This window comes from Ictidomys tridecemlineatus, chromosome 7 (assembly GCF_052094955.1).
Source record: "Ictidomys tridecemlineatus isolate mIctTri1 chromosome 7, mIctTri1.hap1, whole genome shotgun sequence".
NCBI lineage: Eukaryota > Metazoa > Chordata > Mammalia > Rodentia > Sciuridae > Ictidomys > Ictidomys tridecemlineatus.
Window position 1 is genome coordinate 195,630,522 of NC_135483.1, and position 13,218 is coordinate 195,643,739.

Sequence of the window (13,218 nt, forward strand, 5' to 3'; positions counted from 1 at the left end):
GCGGCTGTCCAGTGCAACCCAGCAAAGCAGGACCCAGCTCCTCGGCCCTCCCCACTGGGCGACACCGTGGACGTCCAGCTCCCTGCTCCCTCACAGCTCTCCACCAGCCCCGGCAGCTCTCAGCCTGGGGGTTCTCTAGGGACACAGCTCGCATGGCCCCCACGTAGGCAGGACTCCAGGGCTGGGCCCTGCCTTCCATCCAGGACAGGCTGCGATGGGAAAGACCCCAGTGTGTCACCCCTTGGGAGGGACAACTCTGAAGCACCCACACAGTGGTCACCTGCTTCTTCACACACCCTTTCTCACCACCCTGCTACCAGTCCATCCTGGAATCACCCCAAAAATGATTTAAACTCAGATTTTTGTTTCAGGTCTGCCCCTGAAGAACCCAACCAGAGTATTCCAGACGCACTAATAAACCGCAGCCAGGGAAGGAGATCTGGTAAATCCTCCTGGTCAGCTGGACGTCAGCGCCACCATCCCAGGACAGCAGAGAGTGGGGCACAGCCAGCGGCACTGCCCGCCCCACCCTCTCAGATACAGATGCGGCCACCTGGCCATGGCCCTCTCTGAAGCCGCGTCCACGCACAGGGGCACAGCCTCATGGACGGGCAGTCACATCTGTCCCTGGCAGAATAAACTGCAACGTTACAAGTACATTACCCACCGTCTGCCTTCCCTGTCCCCAGCCTGTGGGCTCACGAGCCCATAAAGCCACCCAGCAAATGTCACTGTCAGAATGTGCTCAGGTCCTGAAATGGCGGATTCCGCCCCTGCTGGCCAGCTTGCTGAGGGTCACGGGTGTAGAGGGAGAAGCTGGAACTGCCAACCGCTGCATCTGGCCCAACCACCCAAGGTAGGAACGGAGGCACAGGACACTGAAGAAGCCTGCGCGGAGCCTGGCCCACCTGGACGAGGCTGTGCTAAAAATAGTGGTGACTCAGAGAGGCCGGGAGGGCCCAGCCCAGTGCCAGCAAGAGCAAGCCCTCCCCCGCCTGAGCGCCACCTAGGCTGTCCAGGGAGCCTGTGTACCGTGTACGCAGCCCTGTGGGTAGAGAACACACAGCGCACGTCCGTCCACACCGGCCCTGTGAGTCACATGGCCACGGGGGGCCCCGGGCCCAGCTCCTCACGTTACACATCCGGAACCATCTGGCCCAGGCTCTGGAGCCCACTTGGAGTCCCTGGGTAAACACATCCCGTCACCTAGGAAAACAGAATTTCGTTTTCCATAGTGATGAAACACGTCTCTAGGGGACAGTCAGTAAGATGTATACCCAGCTCAGGGACAGTGTGGCTTTGCCAATGAACTACAAGGATGCCTGGGGTCTTCACACAGCATGAAGGAAAGAAAAGAGTGAGCGAGAGAAAGAACAAGGCTAAGGAGAGGAGAGTCCAGGGGGGTCACGTTCAAAACAAACAACACTCACAGCTCAGCCCCTGATTTATACGCAGGCTGAGTTCCAGGTCTGTTTCCAAGTCCGTGGTTTGGGGTTTACAGTGTGTTTTCCCATAGAAACTATGTCCGTTGGTTGTGAAGTTAACCCACTGATGTCTCCAGTATCCTGCTGTTCAAAGGGCTGCCGGCCACTCTCCCGTCTCTTCCACAGCATCTTGCAGCGCTGCTCCTGCGAGGAATTCAGCTCTGTGCTCAGATCAGGTCAGGGTGCCCTAGCGCCGCGTTAGAGCATCCACAGGACCACTGGTGGGTGGGGACAGACAAACGGAGGCTGAATCTCCAGACCGCCTCAGGATTCCAACCTCTCTGGGCCTCAGTCGCCTGGCCTCCGCACCGTCCCTGCCTTATGCTGTTGTTCCTGGGAGGATAGAGAGGTAGGAATGATGCAGCAGGCAATGTACAGTGCTTGGCCCCAGAAAAAGTGCTCAAAAAAAAAAAATGGCAGCTGTTCTGCTTACTATTGCCGTGTCCAGAAAGGCAGCCGTAAAACGGAAAGGCAGAAATGAAGAGGGCTTGAGGAGCCAGGAACTTTCCCCAGCACAGGGCAGGACCACGTCTGCTTGGTTCCTATGCCTGGTCCATGCAGACCCTAGCAGGACTTAACGATGGGTGGGCAGACAGGATGTTGGATGGACGGACGGATGGATGGGTGGACGGGTGGAGGGAAGGATGGAGGGACAGACACATGGACGAACGTTAAGTACCTCTGTGTGCTCTGCCCACCATTGCCTCTGGCCACAGTCTGAGCCCTACCCCAGGCCCCCCTCAGTCCTGCCCCAGACTCGGCCGCAGTTGCCTCTCACCCACAGTGGAGACCCCCTAACCCTGGGCTCAGAGGGACCTTCCTGCCTTATCTCTTCCCTGGGTCCTTCCCTCACGGCTGGTCCCCGAGGCCATGTCCATGAGGAATCTCCATGGCCACCTTCCGCCCCGCCTTCCCTTTCCTCTGCCCCCCTCACTGCCGTTCTCCAGTGGAGCCAGCTCCGTCCCCCGCCACGCCCAGCCGGGTCAGGCTCCCCGGGCCTGGTGCTATGTTCCTGGGGGATCCCGCCAGCCCCAGATGCCCTCTCTCTCTTGTTTTCTTCCTCAAGTAGATCTGCTCCCCTCCTGAGGAACTTCAATTCCTCATGTCACAGGCTTGGAGTCTCAGAGTCACGGTCACTCTCTCCTCTCCTCCCATCCCCCATCTCATCAGCAGGAAATGAGGGTGGCACAGCATGTCTACACACACCCCCGACTTTCTGCCTTTGCCGGACAGGCCTGTTGCACTGGTCATTTGTTATGTCAGGAGAAAAAACACTGACCGTGCCAACAGACAAACTCCCCGTCACAGTGGCCGACTGTCACCAGCTACTCTGTCACTGAGTGAGCCACCTGTCATTGTGTGCAAACCATTTCAAGATCCAATGGCTCAGAGCAACCACCAACCTGTCGCCTCTCGTGATTCTGAGGTTGACCGGGTTCCACTGGGTTGTCAGGGGACAGGGCTTCAGCTGGACCAGAATGCCCAAGATGGCACCTTTGCAGAGACGGCCGGAGCACTGGGCTCAGCTGGACACCAAGACAGCTGAGTGTCCTTCTCCCTCTGTGTAACCTCGGGTCTTCTCCTTCTCCAGTTGCTCAGTCCAGCAGAGTAGCTGGAAAGGCACCGGTCAGCAGGCCTCTTAGAGCTTGGATCCATATCACCTCTGCATCTCAGGAGAGTCCAAGGGTGGGCCCAGGTCAGGATGGGAGGCCATTCCACTGGGTGTGAGTACCCAGAGACGAGACTTACCCGGCCCTCTGCTCAGATGGCTACCCACTGTGGGGGCCGCCGATGGCCTCTTCCACCTACAGCCAACGTCATTTGCAGCTTGTGATCTCCAAAGTCATCATGAGAGTCACAGGAAATAGGAGAGAGAGCTACGGGAACGACAGTGGCCTGTGACTGCCTCTGCAGGCAATGGACCTTCACTCCCCCTTGCTCACCATTGGCCAGGATTGATGGCTCGACCACCAGCTTGACTGCAGAGGACTTGGAGTGAGACAGGTGCATGGTAACTGCACCAGCCCTACCTGCCTCTGCCCCATCTCCTATTTCCTGAGGAGGTCACCCAGCGTGGGTGGGTGGACACTCCACTCGCGGCTGGTGGGAGCGGGTACTGGCCCAACCTCTCCTGGAGGACAACATGGCCTCCTCACATCACTTGCTGGAGGCTGGGTGTGGAGACCGTGCCATGCCCAGGGCCCTTCTGGCTCTAAGATTCAGTGGGCATTACTAAGCCCTAGAAAATGAGGGCTTAGTAACACCAGAACACCAACCTCCATCTTCTTTCCAAAGTATTCTGTGGTATTGGCTGAAACGGAAGGAATTCATTCCTCCCAAGGGTGGAGGCTGCTCATGGGAAGGCTGGTTCCCACCTAGTGAAGGAGAACACACAGCACATTGTGGGAGGCAGAAGTAGCCACACTGGGCAGGTCCCAACACTGTGCCCAGTTCAGGGTGCCATGTTAGAGCAAAGGCGGAGACGCCAGGGGAAATCCAAGAACAACAAAGCACTTGACCTATAAGTGAAGCCGGAAGGGACAGGGATTAACGCACCAAAGAACAGGAAATGACTCAGTATCAAATGCCTGCAAATGGCGAGCCATCAAGAGTGTGGACACAGGATCCAACAGGCTGGGCTGGGGCATTGGCTCTGTCACTTGCCAGCCATGTCACATGACCTAACCTCTCTGAATGTCACTCTTGTCGTGTCTAAAACAGCCAGTTGTGGCAGCTTCCTGGTGGCCGTTCACGTGGGTTACGTGTGTGCCAGGCTCCTGTGTGCCAGGTCAACGTGGGTGTTGCCACGGTAGTCACTCCTGTCCCATCTATGTGGGAAGAACACGGTTCCTACAAGTTATTAGGTCAACTGAGAGGAGAAATCGACAGCCAGCCACGCTGACAGTCAAACCCTGGTGTGCCACCACAGGACCTCTGAGCCTCAGCCAGCTTCCCTCTCCCCAGCCGCACTCCTACCTGACACTGCATACCTCTCCGAGATGCATGCCTTTGGTTTGGCCCAGTCCGAGCCTTGGGAGTGCAAGCAACAGCAGTGAACCTGGGCAAACCCCAGCAACTAGGGATGTGCTGAATCCAAGGAACACAGAAGACCAGGACTCAAGAAGGGCCAGAGCCAGCAGCTCTTGGAGAAATGGGCACTTGGAGGCGTGTGCTCAGATGGAAGACAGACTGGCTCCGCAGAGAATGAATGCCCAGGATCATTGTTGGTGTGACCCCCACGGGCACCGTGGGGAGGGGACCAAGGTCATGAGGCAGGATTGGTGTTTCTGGCAACGCACCTGAGCTGATGCAGTTGTATTTCCTGCGAGGAGATGCACCTGTTATTAGGGTGCAGGAGATGACCTGGAGGCTTCAGCCACAGCGTTGCTGTTTGGTACCACACAATGACCTGCTGAGCACAGCACTCTTGACTTTACAGGCACTACTATTTAGGACACACTCCAAATAGACCTTCGAAAGAATCCCTCTTAAAGTTTTAAGCAAATAGGTTTGACACATGGCTAAGGCCAGTCACAGAAGACGGGTCATAGATTAATGCAATTTAAGGAACATAGCCTTAAAGTTGTTGTATTGGTTTAAATGGAGAAGTTCTGGTGAATCCAGGGCCCTGAGGTCCAGAGAGGAGTAGATTGACAGGTGTGATACAGCAGAAGGCCACAGAGGCCGCAGCAGGATGGCATGGCCAACAGCTGCTACGAAGCCACATAGACAGATCCTTCTATACTTTTGAGAATTTTTCGGACTTTTTTTTTCTTCTGAGACAGGTCTGGCTATGTGACCCAGGCTGGCCTCAAACTCCTGGCTCAATCAATCTCAGTCAATCCTTCTGGGAATACAGGCATGAGCCATCAGGCCCAGCTTTGGATTTTAAAATGTGACTAGCTAACTCAGAATTTGCAAATGGATGGACGAGCTACGCAGAGCATGATTGACTCGGACAGCAGCCTGCTGCGGGCATGCGCCTATAGACCACCAGAGGGCAGTCAGAACTGGGAACGCTTCCTCCTGGGGTCCCGCCACCCTGCACTATCTCTCAGCAAGGAGAAAGAGGAAACCAAACCACGCTGCAGTGAGACGCGGACTTGCAGGAAACCTGCCAGCCTCTGCCCTCCGGAAGGCCAGTGTTCCACTGCACCTCTGCCCGCCGGAAGGCCAGTGTTCCACTGCAGAGGGATTTTAAACAATATTTTATTATGAAAATGTCCAAACCCTGCACTGCCAGGTCACCAGGGTCTTGGGGGAGCAGCTGCAGCTCCCCCGCCGGGGTCAGCCCTTGCCCTGCGCGTCCCTGCTGGTCACAGTGTCTGCCCCTCCAGCCCGCTCTCCAGCCACAGGTGTTGGATCCTAAGGAGGTTTAGGAAATGAGCAGGGATGTGGCTTTGGAAGGTGTCCTGGTCACTGGCCTGAGTGCCTTCAGATGCACATTCTGCACGTTCTTTCCTCTGCTCTGCTCTGCTCTGAGGGACACTTCCCGGGCTCCTCCCTGGATGGCTGACAAGAACAGGCCCTGGGGGAGGGCTGAAGGGGAGCCGAGAGGTGGGAGAGAAGCCCCTCTGCCACTTGAGGTCACATCTGAGGCCCCACTCTCTTCCCCATGCCCGGCTCCCACCAGGGCACACATCCTGGGCCCCGGAAGCTCCTTCTCCCTTTGTCCCCTGGGCCTCAGAGGAGATGGCTGCTGGCTCTCCCGTTTGTCTGCAAGGCCTCTCCACTTCGCTTTTAGCTTCCTACCTCTTTCCACACTCCTGTGCATCTCGTGCCTCTGAAAAGGGGAGAGGGAGCCAGGATGGAGCAGGAAGCTTCAGACTGTGTTGGAGTCTGATGTCACTGCAGAGGGCAGGGAGGGGAGGGCCGTCCAGGGACTCAGAGGCTCGGGGGACAATGCTGGGGGGGGGGGGAGGTTAGGGTTAGGGTTAGGGTTAGGGTTAGGTAGGGCAGCCCTGAGGGAGAGCGGCCAGCACTAGTCTGCAGCTACCCACAGAGAAGGCCTCGGCTTGCACGCTGGGGCCCATGCTCACAGACCGAGTGGACAGCTGCTAGCTGACTTGCTCCTCCAGCTCTCCAGCATGTTCTTTCTGGAAGGGAAGTCCGTGGTCACACCATATCTGCCACAGCAAGCTAATCTTCGGAAAAAATGTCTAAGCTACATCTTGATCCCATCCCGGAGGAATGGTTAGAAGTGACCACAGGAGCTGATGTATATAATCCCATCTCCCTTCCCCCAAAACTTCAAGTAGTGGATGAACCACATGAGTCACAGAGGACCCGCTCACTAGGGCCCAGCTGGGGTGAGTTAAAATACCTACCAAGTGCAGAGATAACTCCCACGCAGTTTCCATGGAATATGCTCTAAAACTGAGCCACCGACTCCAGAGGGCCAAAGCCTCCCACGTGGATTTTGGATAACCTGTTCTTGTTGATAGGACACAATTATATACAAAAACATGCACTCATCTTAAATGTGAATTTGACAAATATGCACACCTAGATATGGTAAGTACACACTTTGAAGAGTTTCATCAAATGCACACAAACATGAGCCCACTACCCCCTGGAGGATACAGACGAAGACCCTGGCACCCTGCCCCAGCTGGCTGTCCACTCCCAGCCCACACAGCGCCGTCTCCATTCTGTACGATAGACTTGGGCTCCCTGGGATACCCTCGCACCCTACGCACCAGTCAGTGTCTGGCTTTCTTCATGCGGGGAACATCTGAGTCCACTCCAGCCGCTTGTGAGTCACCAGTCAGCTCTGCTTGTTGCAGAGAGCATTCCACCGCATGAGCACACCACAGTTGGTTTACCTAGTCTGGAGTGCCCACCGCCACAGTTGACATCTGGAATAAACAATCACAAACATCACTGAGCTGCAGCCCCTCCCTCCCTCCTTCCCGTCAGCCCATAGCAACCACTGCTGTGTTCTCCACCTCCGCGTTTTTCTCTTTGAGGATGAAACCATGTAGTGCATGAGCTTTCAAGATCGACACTTTTAATTTGGCACAACTCCCTTGGAATTCATCAAAGTCTCAGGTGCCGATAGCTGGTTCCTTTGTACTGCTGAGCAGCATTTCAAGCCATGGGTGAACAGTTTGCTCCACTGTTCACCCACTACAGGACATGAGTCGAATGCAGGTTGTTGCTATCGAGAGTAAAGCTCGGATGAGCAGGTTTTCATGTGAGCATGGGTTTTGAATTTCTGAAAGAAATGCCCCACGGTGCAATCCCTGGGCCGTGAGGTAAGGGCGTTGGTAGGTTCTGCAAGAAGCTACCGTATTCTTGTCCAGAGGAGCGATGTCGTTTCCATTTCCATCAGCAAGGGGTAAGCTATCCAGTTTCTCTGCACCCGCTCCAGCATTTGGTATTGACACTGTTATTTTTTCATTTTACCGTCTTCAGAGGAGCGTGGTGATGGTGTCGTGGTGAGTCCCCGTGGTGCTGAGCATCTCCTTTAGGAGCTGAATTGCCTTCTTTGGTGCGGCATCTGCTCGTGTCCTTAGCCCATTTCTCCTTTTAGTGATGAGTTTGGGGTCTCTTCATGTTCTAGATACTAATCCCTTCTTGGATGTGTTCCCTGGGGTGTAGCTTTTCTCCCTTCCTCTTAACGGTATTTCTCTCGTGCGAGTCCAGTTTTGCTGTGGTGTGATGCATCCATTTTCGGAGTGTGCCTTTGTCAGGGTCACAGCCCTTTCACAGCAAATCAAGCCATAGCTCTTCGTTGAATATTGGTCCAAAACAGAACCCCCTCCTTTGCTTTTTCCTAGAAGTTTAGTGGTTTTATGTTTTCAATGTGGGCCTGTGATCCATTTGGAGTCGATTTCTGTGTAAGCCTGAGGTCTAGATAAGGTTCACACTCGTTTTGCCCGTGAATGTCTAACTGCTCCACGACTATTTGTGGAAAGACGGTTCTTCCCTCAGCTCACCCTTGCACCTGTCAGGCTCCCGGGGCATGCTCCTGTGCGTCTGTCTCTGGGTCCTGCTGTGTTAAGTGGCCTCCGGGCCTGTCCCTCCAGCAGCACCACGGCTGATTGCCATACCTCTATCATAACACCTGACATTGTAACTCATTTGTAACTCAAAAAACAAAATAATTCCTATCTGGCTTCTCTCACGACCTTTGAAGATGCTGTGAGAGCTTCAGCACCAGTTAACACTGCCACAGACGGAGCTAGATCCAGGCATGCCCAGGAGAGGAAGTGGGGGCACAGTCCTGGGCAGGGGAGGGGAACGGAAAGGCCCACAGGGTTCCGAGTGGGGCCCAGAGAGGGCTCTCGTCACAGGTGGCTGGACATCTGACACACCCGACTGGAAGTTTCATTAGAGGCCCTGGCCAGCTGGACAGGCTCTGGGGACCTAGGATGCATGAGCTACCTGATAATCTGACCAGAGCTTCGGCTGATGATCTGTTGCCCAGGGTCACCTAGTCGTGATGCCCAGACCGCGGCCTCAGAGGAGCTCCCTCAGCCACCATGAATGACAGGCAGGGAACTGGGGGATAAAAATCCCAGCGTCCTCAACCCACAGCTGGATAGCTCTGAAGCACATCCTCTGAAGCACTGACCCACAGCGGGCGGAGCTCCACAGCCCACGATGGGAACTGGCTTGATGGTGCCAAGGAAACCTGGGCGAGGTAGAAAGAAACTGGGCAGCGAGCTGAAGGCACAGGGAGAGCCCGTGGCCCTTCCCACTGGGCCTTTCCTGCACTGGGCGTGGGCACCCAGGTTGCCCTGGCTGCACGAGTCTGGGCCCGGGCACCTGCTGCTCCCTGACCATCCAGAAAGTGGAGGATCCTGCTCTGCAGAGCTGCTGAAGCTCTGGCACTTCACTGTCTGAACGGTTGGGAGGGGAGCGATGGTCAGGTGCCGTTTATGCCATAAAAACGAGGAGTGGGAAGCAGGAGGAAGAAAGGCCTCAGAGTGACGAGTCTCCTTAAACCCAGACAGTGGTGGAGTCCCTGGGAAGGCAAGAGGAGGGGATCTTCAGCTCGGATCAATACCCAGAGAGCAAAGGAAAAGAATCCAATTAAAGAGCGCTCCGCCCGCCGACTAGAAACGCTCCCTGAAGGCTGCCCCGTGTGGATGGAGCTGTGGGCTCTGTCTCCTTCCGGGGTCTTCTAGGGTGAGTCTCTGAGGCAGGAAAACCACGCCTGGGTTTTGTCATCTTCATTCCAGGGGAGTGGCAGAGGGGAGGCAGGTGCCCCGTCAAGCTGCTCTGGAGGCAGAGCTGGCCCTCGGGGATGCCCACCCGGCTGGCCAAGGGGCAGGAGGGGGCTCTGCACTGGGTAGGGTGTCCCTAAAGGCCACTGCTACCTGACGAGGGAGGCCTGATCCCCTGCATTGCACCAGGGAGGTCCTGGCAGGACCATGGCTGACTCCAGAGTGCAGACGTCTGAAATCACTGCCCGAGAATCAAGCAGAGATGTCACAGCTTCCAACAACTGTCACCCTGAAACCAGACACCCAAAGAGGTGGCAAGCCATTTAAGAAAAGTTTATGAACATGAAAGCACCCAAGACACGGGTCTGTCTGCAAGAACTCTGTGGAATGTGACCTCAGACATGATGGACGTCAGGCAAGACAGCCCGGTGTCCACTTGAGCGCCCCTCAGTGAGGATGGGCAGGGCTCCAGATCAGAGCTGGGCAGATGGGTGCAGTTAGCAGATGGAGGTCAGCTGTGGGCAGCTGGTGAGTCTGGCTGCTCTTCCCAAGTGTATGTGATCCCAGGTCCTCACCCAGTAACCCATGTTGGCCAGTAGAGGGCAGCAGAGGGACAAGGGGCCCCGCAAGCACACCAAGTCACCACTCCAGCTGGCTTGGAGTGGCCTGTCACCTAGGCCTGCACCCAGGCTCTGCTGCTCCCAGGAGACAGGCAGGGGCCAGCAGGTCGTCAGCTCTTGCAGCACTGGCCTTTCTCCTCCTGCTCTGGACACACAAGGCAGGCTTGCTCCTCCAGCTGTGGCCGCTGCCCTGAGGCATGCTCGGAGCTTGGTGGATCACACTCCAGGGCCACACAGGCCCTGAGGGTTACAGCAAAGCACCTGGCACAGGGGTCAGCGAGGCAGAGGGGGCTGAGCAGGGTCTGCAGAGTGAGGTGGGCATGTGGCTGCAGGGAGAGCAGCCAAGGGACAGGTAGGGGCACAGCCCAGACAGTGGTACTGGGGCCCCAGCTCTGTGAAGGTGACTTGAAGGGCAGGGAAGTGTAGAGGTCCTTTCAAAGACAGGTCGTGGTGACTGAAGGGGCCCAGGGCACTCCGCCAGTAGGCCCCACTCAGCCATCACCAAGTCAGTGGCCACCAGAGTTGGCCCTCACCATGGCATCCCCAGGGCTACTGCAGAGATCCCAGAGGCCTGGTGACCTAGAAGCCGGGCAGCAGGGAAGCACTGAAGTCACCCTTGCTCTCAGACAGGCCTGTGCAGGACCCAGCTGCACCAGCACTGCCTAGTGACTTTTGTAGAGCCACTCCATGAAACCTCGCCTCCCGTACTCAGGACGGTTGGGGACATGGTGCCGACTGCAGGTCACGCCTCCATGAGGGCTGTGGCAGGAGCTGCGGACTCTCCAGTTCTGGAGGCCACACCCTCGTTTGCTTTACCAGTCATAAGGTGGTTTCTGCTGTGACCAGCCGGCAGGGAGGTGACGTCTCACCCCTTGCTGGCTTAGCTCTCCCACCTCATCAGGGGTCCCTGGGCAGCAACTCTGCTCTCTGTCTCCCATCCAGACTCTGGCCCAGAGCCCCCAGGGCCAGGACGAGGGACTGGGCTGCGTTCCCAGCACCCTCACCTCCTCGAGGGGCCAGCCCTGTCCCTCTGAGTGGGGGCTGGCACCAGGAAAGGGGCAAACCGAGGGCATCAGGTTGAGTTTCCCAGTCCTCAGGCCTGGCACCCACAGGCCCAGGTGGAGTGTTGGGTGTGGCTGGAGGGGGGGAGCACCTCCCCGTCTCTAGTCTCTAGGAGGCTCTTCTGTGAGTCCCCAGAGCCGGTGGCTGAGTTGGCCAGGCTCCCAGGCAACTCCAGAAACCACACAACTCATGACAGTCACCCACAGTGTCCCATTGTTTCCCAGGAAATGCAGGCCCCACCCCTCTGCCCCTCCTCCAAGCCAGAAACTGTGCCTGGCCCCTTCCCAGGCCACCAGCCCTCAGGTCGCTGCCCCAGCTCCCACAGCTGGGCAGAGTGATGCCCCTTGACTGGTGGGGTGGGGGCGGGGCCGGGCCCCAGGTCCAGAAAAGGAGGCGCTGGGGTCCCAGCTGCTGGTTGAGGTTGGGGTAAGGGGAGAGCCCTGGGGGGCTGTGGGTAGGTCCCTGGAGGCCTCTGCAGGCCTAGAGGCCCTGAGGCCTGGGTGGGCCCTGGGTCTTGACCCTGAATTTGGGGGCGGTGGGAAGGCACCCCACCCAGAGGCTGCCTAAGCAGGACGAGCAGAGCCAAGTGGTGATGGCGGCCAGAAGGGTCTCATGGGTGGCCAGACCACAGCTCGGGCCACCCACAAATCAGGCACCAGCACCAGGGGAGAGTTAATTAACTTATTTTTTTAATTTAATATTAAAAACAATTCTGTAAAAGCACTCAAATAACTGTTACGGGAGAGCGGGAACTGAAACCCCAAATGTCCACAGAAAATCCCCATCGGACCCCAAAACCAGACAGCAGAGCTTTGCCACAGTCGGGGGGGGGGGGGGGGGGGAGTGAGGCCCCGGCACAGAGCGCCTGGGGCGGGCCCTTCTCCTGCGGAGGCCACAGGGGGCAGCGCTGCGGCCAAGACTGCCGCTGTTTGGTGTCTGCCGGGAGAACTGGCCCCACTGTCCAGGCTTCCCCAGTCACGGCTCTCTCCTCCCCAGGCCCCAGGAGGTCTTGAGCCTCGCAGGTCCCCTCCTCACTATCACGAGGACGTCCTGCTTGGGGACATCCTGCTCAGGCGGCTGCTTCCACAAGCCAGTCCCAGGTTAATGACCGTGCTGCCGTCGACGACGGGGAGATTAACTTAGTGCTCCTGCGGGGGCGAACTGTCCCTTCTGAAGTTCCCAGAAACCTGTGGCCTAGGTCCTGACCTCAGGGTGCCCTCGGCAGACCCCACCAGGAGCCAGCTCCCTTGGCCACTCCTCTTGGCGGGTTTCCTACTTGGCTCCCTTGCTTCCGCCTGTTAACCCCGGGGCAGGCCCACCTGCTGCCGTGTTCCAGGTACTGGATTGTTCATCAAAGGAATCCAGAGAAGCCCGTGACCTGCCGTGGTACTGGGCCACACGTCACTGCCCACCCAACAATGACTAGTGTGGAGAAAACGGTCAGAAGGGGTCCAGTGCTGGATCCCCATGACTGCTCCCTTGTGGCTGCTGCAGTGTGGTCTGATTAAGTCACAGGGAAGGAAGGGACAGGGCACCCCAGGGTGGGGACCTGCAGTGTTTCCAAAAGAATGTATCCTGGCAAAGGACCCGAGGCCACACATCCTCCGGGAGCAGATGGTGGCTTGTGGGTCCACAGCAGGGGTCCTGCTGCCAGGCGCTCCTAGCTGAGCTCAGAGGGTGCAGCAGGGCCCAGGCCTGGGAGAGGGGGGTCCAGGGCCAGACACCTGGAAACCAGGGCAGAAATTGCCATTGAGCCCGCCAACTGCCGCAGGCGACAGCCCAGAGGCCCCCTCCTTCTGAGGACTCACTGCAGGAAACTGCCCCTGAGGTCTTGTGCACGCCCCCCATTCCCAGGAGCACCTTAGCAGGGAAGGTGTT

The 13,218-nt window shown here is 57.3% G+C and overlaps 1 long non-coding RNA gene across 3 annotated transcripts; it reads right to left on the reverse strand.

The window, feature by feature from the left end:
* Window positions 1-1,389: 1,389 nt before the first annotated feature.
* On the reverse strand, window positions 1,390-7,347 carry LOC120883726 (uncharacterized). 3 transcript variants are annotated; one of them, XR_013424444.1, is made up of 7 exons: window positions 7,184-7,347; window positions 6,812-6,912; window positions 3,761-6,580; window positions 3,234-3,361; window positions 2,888-3,096; window positions 1,918-2,057; window positions 1,390-1,817 (listed from the first exon to the last, which is right to left on the reverse strand). It is a non-coding gene; the product is annotated as an uncharacterized LOC120883726 (long non-coding RNA). The 3 variants fall into 3 exon arrangements; XR_013424445.1 differs by having other exon boundaries at window positions 1,918-2,048; window positions 3,234-6,580; XR_013424443.1 differs by having other exon boundaries at window positions 3,234-6,580.
* Between the last annotated feature and the right edge of the window lie 5,871 nt (window positions 7,348-13,218).